This window comes from Sus scrofa, chromosome 15, assembly GCF_000003025.6.
Source record: "Sus scrofa isolate TJ Tabasco breed Duroc chromosome 15, Sscrofa11.1, whole genome shotgun sequence".
NCBI classification, from domain to species: Eukaryota; Metazoa; Chordata; class Mammalia; order Artiodactyla; family Suidae; genus Sus; species Sus scrofa.
This window is the reverse complement of record NC_010457.5, coordinates 45,411,294-45,426,146: the sequence shown is the minus strand read 5'-3', so window position 1 is coordinate 45,426,146 and position 14,853 is coordinate 45,411,294. Positions and strand designations below refer to the sequence as shown.

Genomic DNA, 14,853 nt, shown 5'->3' with positions numbered 1-14,853 from the left:
CTATTTTAGTCAGTGCTCAGAAAACCCTGTAGGTAGGCACACTTAGCCTGGTTTTACAGACCAGGAGACCGAGGCTGTAAGACATTAAATTACTTGTGCCAGAGCCCCATGTCGGCCGAGCTGGGAGGCTACAGTCCTGGGCTCTGTCAGAGCAGCGCTGGCCCATGCAGCCGTCTCAGTGTCTGTCCCTCAGGGACCCCATGGTTGCCTGTGCACGTGACATGCCTGCACACACAGACCCCACAGTGCGTGTGTCACCGCCTTTCCAGGCTCCTAACAGACTAAGTCACCTCACGGGCAGCTATGTTTTTAAACCCTCCTTTGTGTGTCTCAATGGACAAAGCGAACAATAAGCGCTTCTGGGATTGAATATAAAAGAGGATTCAACCTCAGACACTTAGCTGCTTATCTCAAATGGGCCTTGCTGAGCGGTCCTGACGAATGGTTTAAACAGGCCTCTTTTTGATAAGCCCACATCTGGGACCCTGACCCAGACCACCGAGGCACTGCCCCAGACTACTTGCTTCGAAGTACACTTGGTTCTGGGGGCCTGGGAGGGCTTGGTGGTCCCCTGAGGGCAAGGTCCCAGCAGCCCAACATCCCTCCCAAGTGTCTGGTGCTCCCTGACACTTAGTAGGAAGTCAGTAAGTACCCCCTTTGTATTTGTTTTCAAATTACTTGGCAATTGCTTTATCCTAAATACCCAGCCAGTTTCCTGTTAAGTTATTCTCTGCCGCATCCCACTCCCCCTGCTCCTTGAGAAAGGCAGTTCCACCTGCCTGCCCATCAAGAGGAACATCTCCAGTTTCAGAGCAGATGAGAACTCCAAATGGACGTGGCAAAGACTGCCTCAGACACAGCCCTAGACTCTCTTCTCCCCAGCGCCAGGCCACACCCAACCCAGAAGAGGTTTTAGGAATGCAGAGCGGGAAATGGGTATAATTAAGTATTTTGCAATCTCCATCAAATATTTGAAGAGGCAAATAGACCCTCAGTGTAAAACTCTTATGGTTTACCTTGTCACTAAATTCCAAGTTGGTGAGTAAGCCCATGCTCTGGTGGTTTAAAACAACTCCAGTCTTACTCCCAAGAGATTTTATGTTTGGGAGTTTTAAGTCATTTATAGCTGAGAGTCTGGAAAAGTTCTCAGAAACAGCCGTTCCCTCAGGCGACACGGTGTGAGGTAGAAGCTATCCTATTCTCCTCGGCTTCCACCTCCAGGTGCTTTTGTGGTCAGCGGGAGAATATGAATTTCTTAATAATGTGAAATAAAAAGGCAATGCTTCTGCCAGAACAAGATTACCCGTATTTTCCTTAGCTGTATTTTATAGTTTCCAAGGTCATGGCCAGATGCGCCCACTTCTCCCCTCACACGATGCCCCTTCCCCTCCACGTTTGTGTGCCGATCCTGGGCTCCGGCCCGGTTACTTCCTCTCTGTCTCTTGAAGACGTCTGCGTGAGAAGAGTGATGGATTTGAAGTGAGAGTCATTGGTTCAAGGCTGGCTCTGGTGCTGTCTGAAACCCTGTGGCCTCACATTCTTTCTGGGTTCAAGTTTCTTCTCTGAAAAAAATGAGGGAGTTGAGGGTCCCTAGGAGTCAGTTGAAATGCTGTGACGAGGTCCTCTTTCTTAGCTACTGTGTGACCACTTCTGGTCTGCTCCCCCCCCACCAAACTGTCTGACCTTGGCTCACATCACAGGAAAGGCGGTGTTGTTATTTGAGCCGTGGCCCCTGAACAGTCACCACAGCTTTGGTAGCATTTGAAGCCATAGTCCATTTGTCTATTTTTCAAAGCACAAATGTGGTTTTTACCCACATCCCTTGCCCTGGTAAGATTCAGAGTTGTGATTTTAAAAAAGAGGGAAAATGGCCTGGCTTGAGGTAGGATTTGGGGGATTAGAAACCTAGGCCAGAAATTCCTACTTAAAATCATATCCTTCACTATCAATTTCCCTAAGGAACAAAGTTTCATTCTTTGGTGGGAAATACCTAATGGAATCCATCCCCCTGCATCACTGAGGTAACCCCCATTCTGAGCCGTGACAGCGAAAGGCGGGTGGCGAGGGCAGAATTCCCCAGTGTAGCCATGAGGAACTATTTATTACATCAACTCCAATCCACTTCCCCAGCTCAGGGCTTGCAGGCCTGCTGGGCACGCAGCGCTGCTGGGTTCCGGCCTCTGGAATGCCTGACAGGCCGAGTGGCCACCCCGGTGGGTCACAAATGGCAAAGTCCAGGAAATGAAGCTTTTTAAAAGAATGGCAAATGCATGTGCTTACCTGTCATTTTGATTCCTATCAGTCTTTCTAGTTTGGTTCAGTTTCAAGTCCAAGTGTTAATAAAGCCAGAGGTTGACTTCTGTGTGGCAATCAGTACCTCTTCAATCACATAAGAAAACAGAAAATGCAAAAATGGCCCAGTCAATGAATCTCACAGTTGGGGTTCGATGTGTTTATTTTGAAATATCTCCACCATTTAATTGGCAAAAGATTCTCCTGAATCTTTTCTCATCAGAATTGCTTCACCTGGGAGTTCCCATCGTGGCGCAGTGGTTAACGAATCTGACTAGGAACCATGAGGTTGCGGGTTCGGTCCCTGCCCTTGCTCAGTGGGTTAAGGATCTGGCGCTGCTGTGAGCTGTGGTGTAGGTTGCAGACGCGGCTCGGATCCTGTGTTGCTGTGGCTCTGGCGTAGGCCGGTGGCTACAGCTCCGATTCGACCCCTAGCCTGGGAACCTCCATATGCCGCGGGAGCGGTCCAAGAAATAGCAACAACAACAACAACAAAAGACAAAAGACAAAAAATTAAAAAAAAAAAAAAAAGAATTGCTTCTCCTTGTAGTTCCCATTGTGGAGCAGAGGAAACAAATACAACTAATATCCATGAGGATTCGGGTTCCATCCCTGGCCTCATTCAGTGGGTAAGGGATCCAGCATTGCTGTGAGCTATGGTGTAGTCCAGCAGCTGTAGCTCCAATTCGACATTTGACCCCTAGGCTGGGAATTTCCTTATGCCTTGGGTGCAGCACTAAAAAGCAAAAAAAAAAAAAAAATTTGCTTCTCCTTGAATCTAACCTGTTCCTAAATATTCCAACCTCTGGAGCTGCTTGGCCTCAGTTTTCACATGTGGCTTCCTTTGTATTTTCTTTATGTCTTACAACAGATGTTTGCTCGTCTGTGGTCCCATGGATGGGATTCCTGTGACCACCGGCAGACATGGAAAGGCCAGGCAAAGATGCAGCTTCAGGCCAGAAGCTTCTTGTCATGTGCCTCAGTGACACAAATAGCACATGAGTTTCCAGATCTTCAGATAATATTGGGAGGAGTCAAAATGGAGGATGGTAGAGAAACGACCTTCTTTACTTGGAGCAAGTCTTGAATAATGTTTGATTTGGTTAAATAGAATGGGGTTGATTTTTTTTTTTTTTAGCGCTGCACCTGCGGCATATGGAAGTACCCAGGCTAGGGGTTGAATCAGAGCTGTAGCTGCCAGCCTACACCACAGCCACAGCAACACTAGGTCTGAGCCAAGGCTGTGACCTACACCACAGCTCGAGGCAATGCCGGGTCCTGAATCCACTAAGCAAGGCCAGGGATCAGATCTGTGTCCTTATGGCTATTAGTCAGGTTCTTAACCCACTGAGCCACAATGGGAACTTCAGGGGTAGGTATTTTAAGAAAGCATTGGCTTTGTCGGTCTCTGAATTTACCCCACCAAAGCTGAGCTCAGTTAATGTTTTCTTTCATAGGGAGGCAACACTGGCAAAGGCTTCAGGCACAATGTAAACCTATGCTTGACTTCTGGAATTGGAATGTAACCACAAGAATGAAAGCAAGGGCCACTGGGCTTGTTCAACCTGTGGGCCACGGGCCACGTTACATTCTTTCCTGGGCTAGTCTTCCAGGAGAGCATGCGCCTTTGAAGTTAGCTCAGAGAGACTTTGGCAAGATACTGCTGCTTCCATAAATGATCTACTAGACTCTAGCATCCAGTAATCAAACCTTTTACATTTATTAAGGAATGTGTCCTTCATGAACAGTGCCTGAGTCCTTCATTCTTTAAATAAATATTCTCAGAGCACTTGCTGTGTGGACATAAGAGGTGTTACCTTTTCACTTAGCTTTTACCCAAAAAGTATCCAGTATTTTCCAGGAGCCCCGTGATACACTCTTCTAGGTACTGGGAGATAGATACACATGAACAAAACAGGGCAAAGTTTCTACCCTCATGGAACTTATATTCCTGTGAAGTGCCACAGACAAATAGACAAATAGATATATAAATAATGTCAAACAGTAAAAAATTCTGCAGAAAAGGTTAAAGAAGATTCCAGGAACCGAGAATTATGAAAACACGCTTTTACAGAGTGGTTCGGAACTGTCAGAGAAGATGGAATTTGAGCAGAGACCTAAACAGAGCCAGAGAGCTGGCCACTTTGATACTTGAGAGCAAAGTGTTCCGGACAAGGGGCCAGTGAGGATAAAAGTTCTGAGGCAGGACATACTCCTTGGGATCATAGAGGAACAGCAAAGAGCCAGCCCAGCCACAGCAGAAATGAGTGATGGGGACAGGGCAGACGAGGTCTGAGAGCTGGTGAGTGCTGTGGCTGCTTCATTACCTGCGGCTCCCCTGCTGCCCCCTTGGCCCACCGCCTTACTGGTGCCAAAGCCCCACTTCTCTCAGGCTGAGCCTGACCAATGACCAAGCAGAGTGGGGGTCCTAGCACAGGCCCATTCCTCTAACAGGCAATTTTGGTGGAAAGACCCCCATCAATCTGGCCAAACGTTCTTATAATTGCAGAGTCCCTTTCTTCCCAACCCCTTCCTTTTCAGTCTCCACTGAGAAATGTCAGACCTTCACCAATGGGGGATTTTCCTACCTACTCCTGCTTCTTCCCTCCACCTGTAATAGGTGCTTCCCCCAGTAAATTTCATGCATGTGTAATCTCTCAGTGTCTCCTTCCCGGCAGACCTGAGCTAAGACAAGTCGACATCAGTGGACGTCCTACAGACTCTGGACCTTACTCTGAGCACAGGGAATGAATGCCTTTGGAGGGTTCTGGGTAGAGGAGTGGTGTGATATAACTTTCATCTTAGAAAATCACTCTATCTCCTGGAGCAGAGCCTAGGTACCAATGGGAGTGAGTATGGAAGCAGGGAGGCCAACAAGAGTTGGGCAAATGTATGAAATTGCAGTTTGACTTTGGATGTCATTTTTCTACTATAACTGCACTTCCTAAGTCACCCAAGACCTTCTCATAGCAAGACAATGATATCTCTCAACCTCACTCTGTGGAATTTCATCTTTTGACCATTCCTGCCTTCTAAAGACTGTCTCTTTATTTGCTTTTGAGTTTCCTCTCTCCTGTCCATCTCACCTTCTAGTAACTTCCATTGACTTCTCTTTTGCCACTCCTTCACATTGGGGCTCCAAGAAGAGTTTGGTCTTGGTCTCTGGTCTTTGCTTGTTCTCTCTTCTCCTCTTGGTGGTCTCATTCCTCAAGAGGTCTTGTCTCTTAGGCACGTTGATTGTTAATTCCATTTGTCACCACCTCTGCTCCAGACAACCACTCATCCACCCTATATCCTTTTAGCTGTGCCTTTCATGGATATTTCACGTAAATGGAGCCATTCAACATGTGCCCCTTGGGTCTTGCTTCTTTTGCTGAGCATAGTATTTTTGAGGTTCAGTTACCTGGTGGTATGTGCCCATAGTTTTTTCCTTTTTACGGCTGAGTATTATTCTATCATATGGAAATCCACCAAGTTTTTATAATTAAAAAAACCTCAAAGCTACAGAAACATTGAAATAGTATTATACATATCTATGTGCTGTGATTCCCTAATTCATAACATTTAGCATATTTGCTTTATTCCTGCTGGATAAATAGAGGTTTCTGTTTTATTTTGGTTTTTGGTTTTGCAGAGCCAGTTGAAAGTCATTGCTAACATCATGACACGTCACCCCTTCCAAATAATACAGCATGTATAGACTATTCTATATGACCACAATTATTTTCCAACTTTTCTAATTGTCAAAAAAAATCCTGGAGTCCCCATCGTGGCTCAGTGGTTAACGAATCCGACTAGGAACCATGAGGTTGCGGGTTCGATCTCTGGCCTTGCTCAGTGGGTTAAGGATCCAGTGTTGCCGTGAGCTGTGATGTAGGTTGCAGACACAGGTCGGATCCTGCATTGCTGTGGCTCTGGTGTAGGCCAGGGACTACAGCTCTGATTAGAGCCCTAGCCTGGGAACCTCCATATACTGCGGGTGCGGCCCCTATAAAAGGCGAAAAGACAAAAAAAAAATCCTTTATAATCTTTTCTGAAATAAAATATCTAATCAGGTTTCAAGCAGTCCATTTGCTTGCCATGTTTCTTTGCTCTCTGTTAAGGGTGATGTCTTTGCCTTTTTGTTTCCTTTGGATGTCCACGATGTTGACATTCTTGAAAAGCCCAGATAGTTATCTAGTAAACTGGCTGCATTTTAGATTTGTCTGACTTTTCTTCACGGTTGGATTCATTAAACTTTCTTTGGCAAGAATACTACATTTTAAAAAATCCAGATTAGGACAAGAGGTCATGTGAGTTAGGAGAGGATGATGAATGTAAAAAGGACTAAGGTATTGGCACTATCTAGAAGAGGTTCACAGCAGCCCTCCCTCTACTGTTCCCACATGGATGCTGAGTCTGTGTTCTTCTTTGTAGTATTGGTTGGGTTGTTCCCACAGGCTTTTACCTGGAGGCTCACAGGGAGAATTTCCCACTTAGTTTGTTGTATATATTGTCCATGGGATATTGCTGTTGCTGTGTTTGTCTTTATGGGAGGATTTGGTGACATTCAAAGTCAGTGCCAATCAGGACTCTTTTGAAAATGAAAAAGAAGCTAAGAATCATTCCTACTTTGGAACAAACAGATGTGAACCAGAACTGTCCTGGGAAAATTCTACCCACAACCCAGTAATTCTACTCTCAGGTATGGACACTGAAGAAATGGAAGATGTGTTGCCTTCTCACTATAGTTTGTTTGGGTATGAATTTTGGTATTACAGTTTAACCTGTTTTTTGATATGTTGTGATTACTTATCTAAGGATTCATGTATTCCATCAGTTTGGAAAAGTGTCAGCCATTATCTCTTGAACACTTGCCCTTCCTCCAGCTCTAGATGTAGCTCAGAACCTCTTATTCTATCCTTATCTCTTAGCCATTGTCCTAGCTTCCTAGAGTTGCCATAACTAATCATCACCAACTGGGTGGTTTAAAACAACAGAAGTTTTTTCTCTAGAAAAAAACTATAGGCCCTAAATCTGAACCCAAGATGTTGGCAGGGCTGGTTCCTCCTGGAGGCTCTGAGGGAGAATGTTCTGTGCCTCTCTCCCATTCTGGTGCTGCTACAGTTCCTCGGTGTCCTTTGGCTTGTAGATCCCTCACTCTGATGTCTGCCTCCTTCCTCACAGGGCCTCTCTTTTTTGTGTCTAGGTCTTCTCCTCTTCTTATAAGGACATTTCGATAATTTAGGGTGATCTCATCTCAAGGTCCTTCATTTCACCTGTGAAGAATCTTTTTTTCCAAACACCATCACATTCATAGGCTCTGAGTAGAACCGCCATTCAACCCACCACAGTCTTTCTTTCATATTTTAATCTCTTTCATCTCTTTCCTCCAGGTCATTCAATTATATCTTCCATTTCACTATCTTTTCAGCTGCATTTATTCTGCTATTTAGCTTACCACCAAATTTTAAATCAAATGATTATATTTTTAATGTCCGAAGTTCTATTTGATTCTTTCTTAATCCTGCCTGGTTATTTTTGATGGTCTTTTGTTCCTTGATAATTTTTATTCTCTTTTATTTCTTTAAACATGTCATAAAGCTTATGTCATATTTAAAAATGATATTTTCAAACCCTAAAGCATTTGGTGCTAAATTTGTTGTTTATTGTGTCTGCTGACTCTCACAATGATGGATTAATTAAGGTAAAACCAACTGCTGCACACTTAAAACTCCAAAATCTCAGTGGCTTAACACTTTGGATCTTTTCTTCTATAAGGTGAAGTTGGTGGATTGAGGTGGGACTCTGCTCCATGCAGTCATTCAGGCAGTCTGACTGAGGAGGGCTCTGCCATGTTCCATGTGTGACTTCCCAGATCTTCCTGAGCACCAGCCTCCTGCTAGTGGACAGGAAGAACACATAGAGGATCACAGGGATGGTCTTTGGGGATCAGGCCTAGAAATGGAATCTCCACTTCTGCCTTCTCTCCATTGGCCAAAGCACCCATTATGGCTCTACTCAAATGCAAAGGTGGCTGCAAGCTGGCATCTCTGGGCAAGCTGTTGCTTCCCAGCAGCAATTATTCACTATGGAAGTAAGGCAAGGGGCATTGGCTGAGAACCTCCTGCCTGAGCCACGAGATTTACTCCTCTGCGTATTTGGGTCTTTTTTTTTTTTTAAGCTCATATTTGATTGAGCTTAGTCTGTGAGAAATCTGAGGACTTAAATGGAAACTTTCCTTGAGAGAAGATATTGGTTTGCTTTTCTAGAAAAGAAGGGGCACTTCCGACGCAGGATGACTTGTGAGGTGAGCAATATTTTAAACTCATGGGTGTGTGTGTGTGTATGTGTATTTTATCCAGGATCTAGTTGTATTGTGTACTGTAGTTATATTATAGGGGGGAGAGTCTTCTAGACACAAATTCACGCCAGTGTTTCTCACTTGCCTATTAATGATGGAAAATATCTACACTCATAATATCCAGGTTTAATCTATTTCATTAGCTGTGCAACAGCTGGTGATCTAAAATTAAAAGCTACTCACTTATTTCTCACACTCAGTCTCTGCCTAGTAGATAGATTTGTTGAGCCACAATGGAAAATCCCATTTCCTTCATTTTAAAGAGGAGGAAATTGGGAGGCCCCCACAGTGACCAGCTGTGTAATGACTGGAAGGGGGATTCAGTGTGAACTTCTGTGGACTCTGGTGCCTGTGCCTTGTGCACTATGCTGAGTGTCCAAAGTCACCACCATCCCCTTCCACATCCCCTGGGACATTCCCATTGCGTCTTACAACAGGAGCAAATGAGTATGTACCTCATTTAAAAATACTTTTTAAAGATACTGTTAGGATGGGGGTGAAGGATGCGGATGAGGATGTGGGAAGAGAGACTTAACACTAACCAAGTCCAAACCTCTGCAGGTTGCAGGATTCATGTTTGCTGCAGCGAACCTCTGTCTGGCCTTGGCCTGAATTCTTGGCATAAAGAAGATATTAAACAGTATCTTCACAAGCAGATCTGGACATCTGGGGGTGCCTTTACATCATGAGATGTGAGGAAAAAATACAAGGCTGGCACAGGGGCGAGGCTCCCAGCACCACCCTGGACAGGCTGTGAGTGGTGGAGATTATTGTGATCACCAGTAGAGGGCAGTGTCGGGCCAGGCATTTCCCAGGTGCAGGGGAGGCCCAGGGGAGGCTCTGCAAACCGTCCTGAGCAACGGTAATGGGTGCAAATGCTTCTGTGTGTGTTTTTTTCCTTCAAGGGGATTTGAGAGTCTGCTTCAGGAGATGGTGTGTAAATATGAGGCAATAAACAGGCTGCCCAGCCTCCTCCCTTCTAGAAGCCCTTGACCAGGGCATGCTGTTTAATAGGAGGACTTTAAAGGGGGATTTAATGTCCACAGACACTGTGCTGAAGTTTTGCCTACTCCAAATTATTTAACTCTGGACAAAGGAGGCTCACTAGCATTAAGTGACTTGTGTGAGATCCCAGGGCAGGGATAGACTCTGGTCTGTTGGGCTCCAGAATGCTTTCTGCTAGGCCGCATGCCTCTCAGCGGTCCTCAGTTCCTGCCAGTTTTCAGCCTTCCTGACACTGCTATTTTTAACTCAAAAAGCTCCTCTATCCCAATGGTGTCCAGTGTTAGGAGTGGGAAACTATCAATACATCGAAAAGATACTCCTCACACCTAGCCAACTGATGGATTACTTCTTTGAGTTCCTCTTTCATCCCTAAGGCAAATTATCTTTCATCATGTTTTATATATGCTAAAAGCACTCAAGGAGATTTATATACATAGGTCATTAGGCGAGGTGCAGTGTCAGCTCCAGACACCATCTATTTATATGCTGGTTGCTGGTGCTCCTGGATCAGGGCAGATAAGCTGTGGCTACAGTCATGACCTAGACGGTTTGATCCTCTCATGATTTGGGAGACTGGTCTCCTTACTCTATGGCCATGTCTGACCCAAGGCAGTGAACTTGGATGTGTCAGCGTCATACCTCACACTTGGTTTTTTTTTTTTTTTTTTTTTTTTTTTTTTTTTTTTTTTTTTTTTACTGTGGATTGGTTCCTTCACACTAGATTGAGCCATTCAGATTGTGGATCCCTCCTGAATAGCTGCATTTGCTCATTCTTAATCAATTTCTAGCACTGATGGTTGATCCCATGACATTTTGGTGCCTGTTGCTGGAGATCATCCTGCAGCCATTCCAGGTTCTCCACCAACTGGAAAGATGGATTGGAGAATGTGGCTCAGATCCAAGACCTAAATGTGCCCGTTTAAAAAAACAGAACTGAACTCCCCATCCTTACACCCTACCCCTGCCCTAGTCATAGGTGGGGCAGCTGGAGAACTAGAGCAACCCCTGTCCTAGCAGGGGATGGAGGGGGACTCCATCCTGGGTGAATTTGTGGGGAGAAGGGGCCTCCAACCACCTGCAAGCAGACAGGATGGGAGAGGCCAGAGCTTGTTTTAGGCCAAAGTAACCACTCCCAGTAGCATGAGGAGTGTGGTCCATCTGATGTCACAGGGAGAGAGGTGGGTGCCTGGGGGTGTTGGGGGGCGGGAGAGAAGATGGACAATGCATTACCAGGGAGAAGGTGGAGAAGTTTCAGGATTGGCCAGATTTGTCTCATGTTTGGAAGAATAAGGACCAGGAATAAAAATGTTCCCCTCCAAACACCTACCATCTTTTAGAAGTCCCTAGAAATACTCAGTAAAATGGAAGTGTGTTTCAAAAGGGATTCTGTTTAAAGGCAGTACTTAATTCAGGCTCTTTTCCAGCTTTGCACAGAAGTGAGGCTAGATTAAATTGTCTGGAAATTTCTTTGAGCTTTGATAAAGATTAGCTTTCCTAAAACAAAGAGTGTCTAAAACAAAAAATCCCAAACTTACATTTTTGTGCTTATGAAGGAAAATGACTTTTGTTTCTGTCCCTTTATTCTCATTGTTAAATAATTGCACCAAGCTAGCACACTCCAGAAAAATTAAATAGTGCATTCTTTTGAGTCCAGTGACCTGAAAACCAGGAGCATGAATGTGTCTCTAATCAAAAATATCTCCCCTTTTAACATTTTGGGGCTATTTTTGTTGCAGTCCCTACACTTCACACTGTAATCAAAGCCTGTTATCTCCGTCTTGCCATATTTGTGACTCAGACTTAATCAGGACTGCGTCTGGCACATACATCAGTAGCTGCGTTTAAAGATGTGCAAATTGTGAACTCTTCTTTCGACTTGATCTGCATAGTTCATTTGAAACCACTTCTTTAAGGTACCAAATTCCATCTTTGGACAAGTTAAGAAAATAAGGTGTATTCCAGCAGAGGTGATCCATAAAGCAAATCTCGATTTCTAAGTTAGGTAGGTGTTTTGAACAATGCACTGCTAATGCTTTCAAGTCTCTTGGGTATCAATTGGTTATTTGAAAATTCACTAGTCTATACAGGGTCTAAACTCATCTTTAGAGCCTCCAAATGCTCACAGAAAAGTAGGAAGAGGAGTGGTGGGGAAGTCTGACTCATGTAACCTCCTTGGCTGCCTGGCTCTATAGTCAGGTCTATAGTTGCTTCCCAGAGCCGTGTCAGTTTGAGGTGGTGTATTTGCACACATTCAGCCTCTAAGATGTATGCATTCACTTGAGAGTCCAGATTTTAGACCTTTGGGAGCCTCTAGTTCCGAAGTTGGAGCCTTTCCAGAGGGAGCAGGAGCAGAGATTGCAGCCCACTTTGTTAGTTTCCCTTGCCTGGCAGCCTTCCCTCTTCTAGGGGGAAAGTTTGTGCATGATAACTGCACGAGGCAGGAGCATCTGGCTTTCTGGAGATCGGAGCACCTCTGCATTGTCACCCTGTGGGAGCCCCCAAGAAGCCATCCTGGGTTGTGGGGTGATTTCTATTAAAATGACCAAGCCCTGGTGGCTGACGAGCAACCTGGTGGTGGGAGGGGAGCAGCTGCTGAGAAAGGTGCAGATGCTGAGTCATGAGACCTGGCTCCAAACTGGGGCTCTGTCCTCTTGCCAACTACCTGATGCTCGCCTTGTCACTTGGCCACTTCAAGCCTTAATTCTCCACCTGCAACATGAGGATGGTGTTATCTATCTCTGAAGACTAAATGAGATGGAAGTGCAAAGAACTTAGCTACAGACACATGGAATGTGGCCAAGAGCTGGTAACTAGTCCTATTACTAAGCTGATCAGCAGACACCTGTTAAGGTGGCTCAAGCCTTTGGCCTTCAGGTTACGACCAGTCCTGAGGCTCACTCAGCCTCTGGCCAGTCCACACGTCACCCCAGGTAAAGTGCTTCCTGAGTGAGCCGATCCCTGGAACCTTATAACTGGACTGACTGGTCCCCTGCAGTCATCCTGTCCTCAAGAGAGGGCTGTACAGAAGGCAAGCATCGCCACAGCAGTGGTTCCCTCCCTATGGGCTTAGTAAGACTGCAGCTGTGTTAGTACCAGGTCATACACTGCGAGACTGGGGTTAGTGGATCACAGTGGCTCAGAGCAAGGACTCTGGGTCCAGGCTCCTTCTGCTGAATCCTGGCTCCACTCTACCTACCAGTGTGAGAGTTAGGCTAGCTACTTGGGCCTCAGTTATTTTACCTATAAAGTGGGGCTACCAATAGCGTTTACCCCTTAGGGTATTTGTGAAAATTCAATGTGTTGGTTTCCTAAGACTACTTTAAGTACCACAAATTGGATGCCTTAGAACAACACAAATTTACTGTCAGTTCTGGAGGCCAGAGGACAGGAATCCACGTGTTGGCAGGATCATCATGCTCCCTCTGAGGACTCCAGGGGAGGGCCCTTCCTTGCCTCCTCCAGCTTCTGGGGCCCCCGGCCTTCCTTGGCTTGTAGATGGCCATCATCTCCCTATGTCTTCACATCGTCTTCCCTCTGTGCATGTCTGTCTCTGTATCCAAATCCCCCCTTTTTTAATATTTTAAAATTTTATTGAGGTATAGTTGATTTACAATGTTGTGATAGTTTCTGCTGTATAATAAAGTGATTCAGTTATACATGTACACACATCCATTCTTTTTCAGATCCTTTCCCCATATAGGTTATCACGGAATACTGGGTAGAGTTCTCTGTGCTGTACAGCAGGTCCCCACTGGCCAATCATTCCATATACCTCAGTGTGCATATGCTGATCCCAAACCCCCAGATTTCCCCTTTTATAAGAACATCAGTTATATCGGGTGAGGGTCCCTCCTGTGACCTCATTTTAGCATGTCTCTGTAAAGACCCAATTTCCAAATAAAGTCACATTCTGAGGTACTAGGGGCTAAGGATTTCAACATGTCTTTTTTGGAAGGACACAATTCAACCCATAATGGATGAACTTAGAGCAATCTTTGGAACGTAGTAGGAATTACATGTATGTTAGCTGTTTTTAGTCCTTAATACCCACCACAATCCAGCCAGGCAACTATTAGGAATCCCATTCTAGAGATGGGAAGAAATAGGCTCTGAGAAGTTAAAGATTAGCCTCAATTCCCACAGCTAGAAAGGGGAAGACCCCTTCTAGACCACATGCCCATCGCCTCTCCACTGTACCCTTCACCTTCCAGTGATGGACAGGTTGCCCACAGTCTGGTTCCGTGTACCTGTCACACATGGTTGTAACTGCAACTTCCAGCGGGTGGCCCTAGAGGCCTGCCTGCAGCTCTGGACTCAGAACTCATCCAAGTGCTGCCTCTGGGTGAAAATGTGTATTTTTAAACATTTTTTATTTCTATTAGAGTATAGTTGATTTACAGTATTGTGTCAATTTCTGCTGTACAGCAAAGTGACCCAGTCGTACATACATATACATTCTTTTTCTCATACTGTCTTCCATCATGGTCTATCCCAAGAGACTGGATATAGTTCCCTGTGCTATACAGCAGGACCTCATTGCTTAGCCATTCTGAATGTAACAGTTTGCAGAAAATATGTATGTTCTAAAAGAATCATATCCAAGATTCTTACTAATATTTTGTAATCTGTGTTTATGTCTCCATGTTTTGGCTAAATTGATGTGCCTAAAATATGACTTCATTTCTCACTTTTCAATGGGCTGTTTTGATATCTAGTAGACACAGCCATATTCATCTAATGGAAACACATAGACGTCAGAAAAACACAATGAAGCAGCTTTGGAAATTAAAGATTAATATTACTTTGTAAAGGTGATCATATGCCAAGAATGAAGAAAGCTTTTGTATAATAGAGAAATTCCTCACTGGCTGTGAGACCTGAGTGTTTAGTGATATAATTTGCTATGTAGTTGTTTTTCTGCATGTGTGTTCAGAGACACAAATACATGGTTTAAAAAAGCCAAGAGGTCTCATCTTGAAATCAGTATAGTTCTGTGTTCCAGAATACAAATGTAACCACTAAATCTGTTGCATCCAAGGAAAGTGAAATGCCAAGATAGAACTACTGTAAGATCCAGCAATCTCACTCTGGGCATATATCTGGAGAAAACCATAATTCAGAAAGATATATGCACCCTAATGTTCATTGCAGCACTGTTCACAATAGTCAAAACATGGAAACAACCTAAATGTCCATCAACAAAGGAACAGATA

The 14,853-nt window shown here is 44.7% G+C and overlaps 1 protein-coding gene across 1 annotated transcript in view; it reads left to right on the top strand.

Moving 5' to 3' along the window:
- ENPP6 (ectonucleotide pyrophosphatase/phosphodiesterase 6) overlaps positions 1 to 14,853 on the top strand; it is an 83,329-nt gene that overhangs the window by 14,987 nt on the left and 53,489 nt on the right. The gene's annotated exons all lie outside the window — the stretch shown is intronic.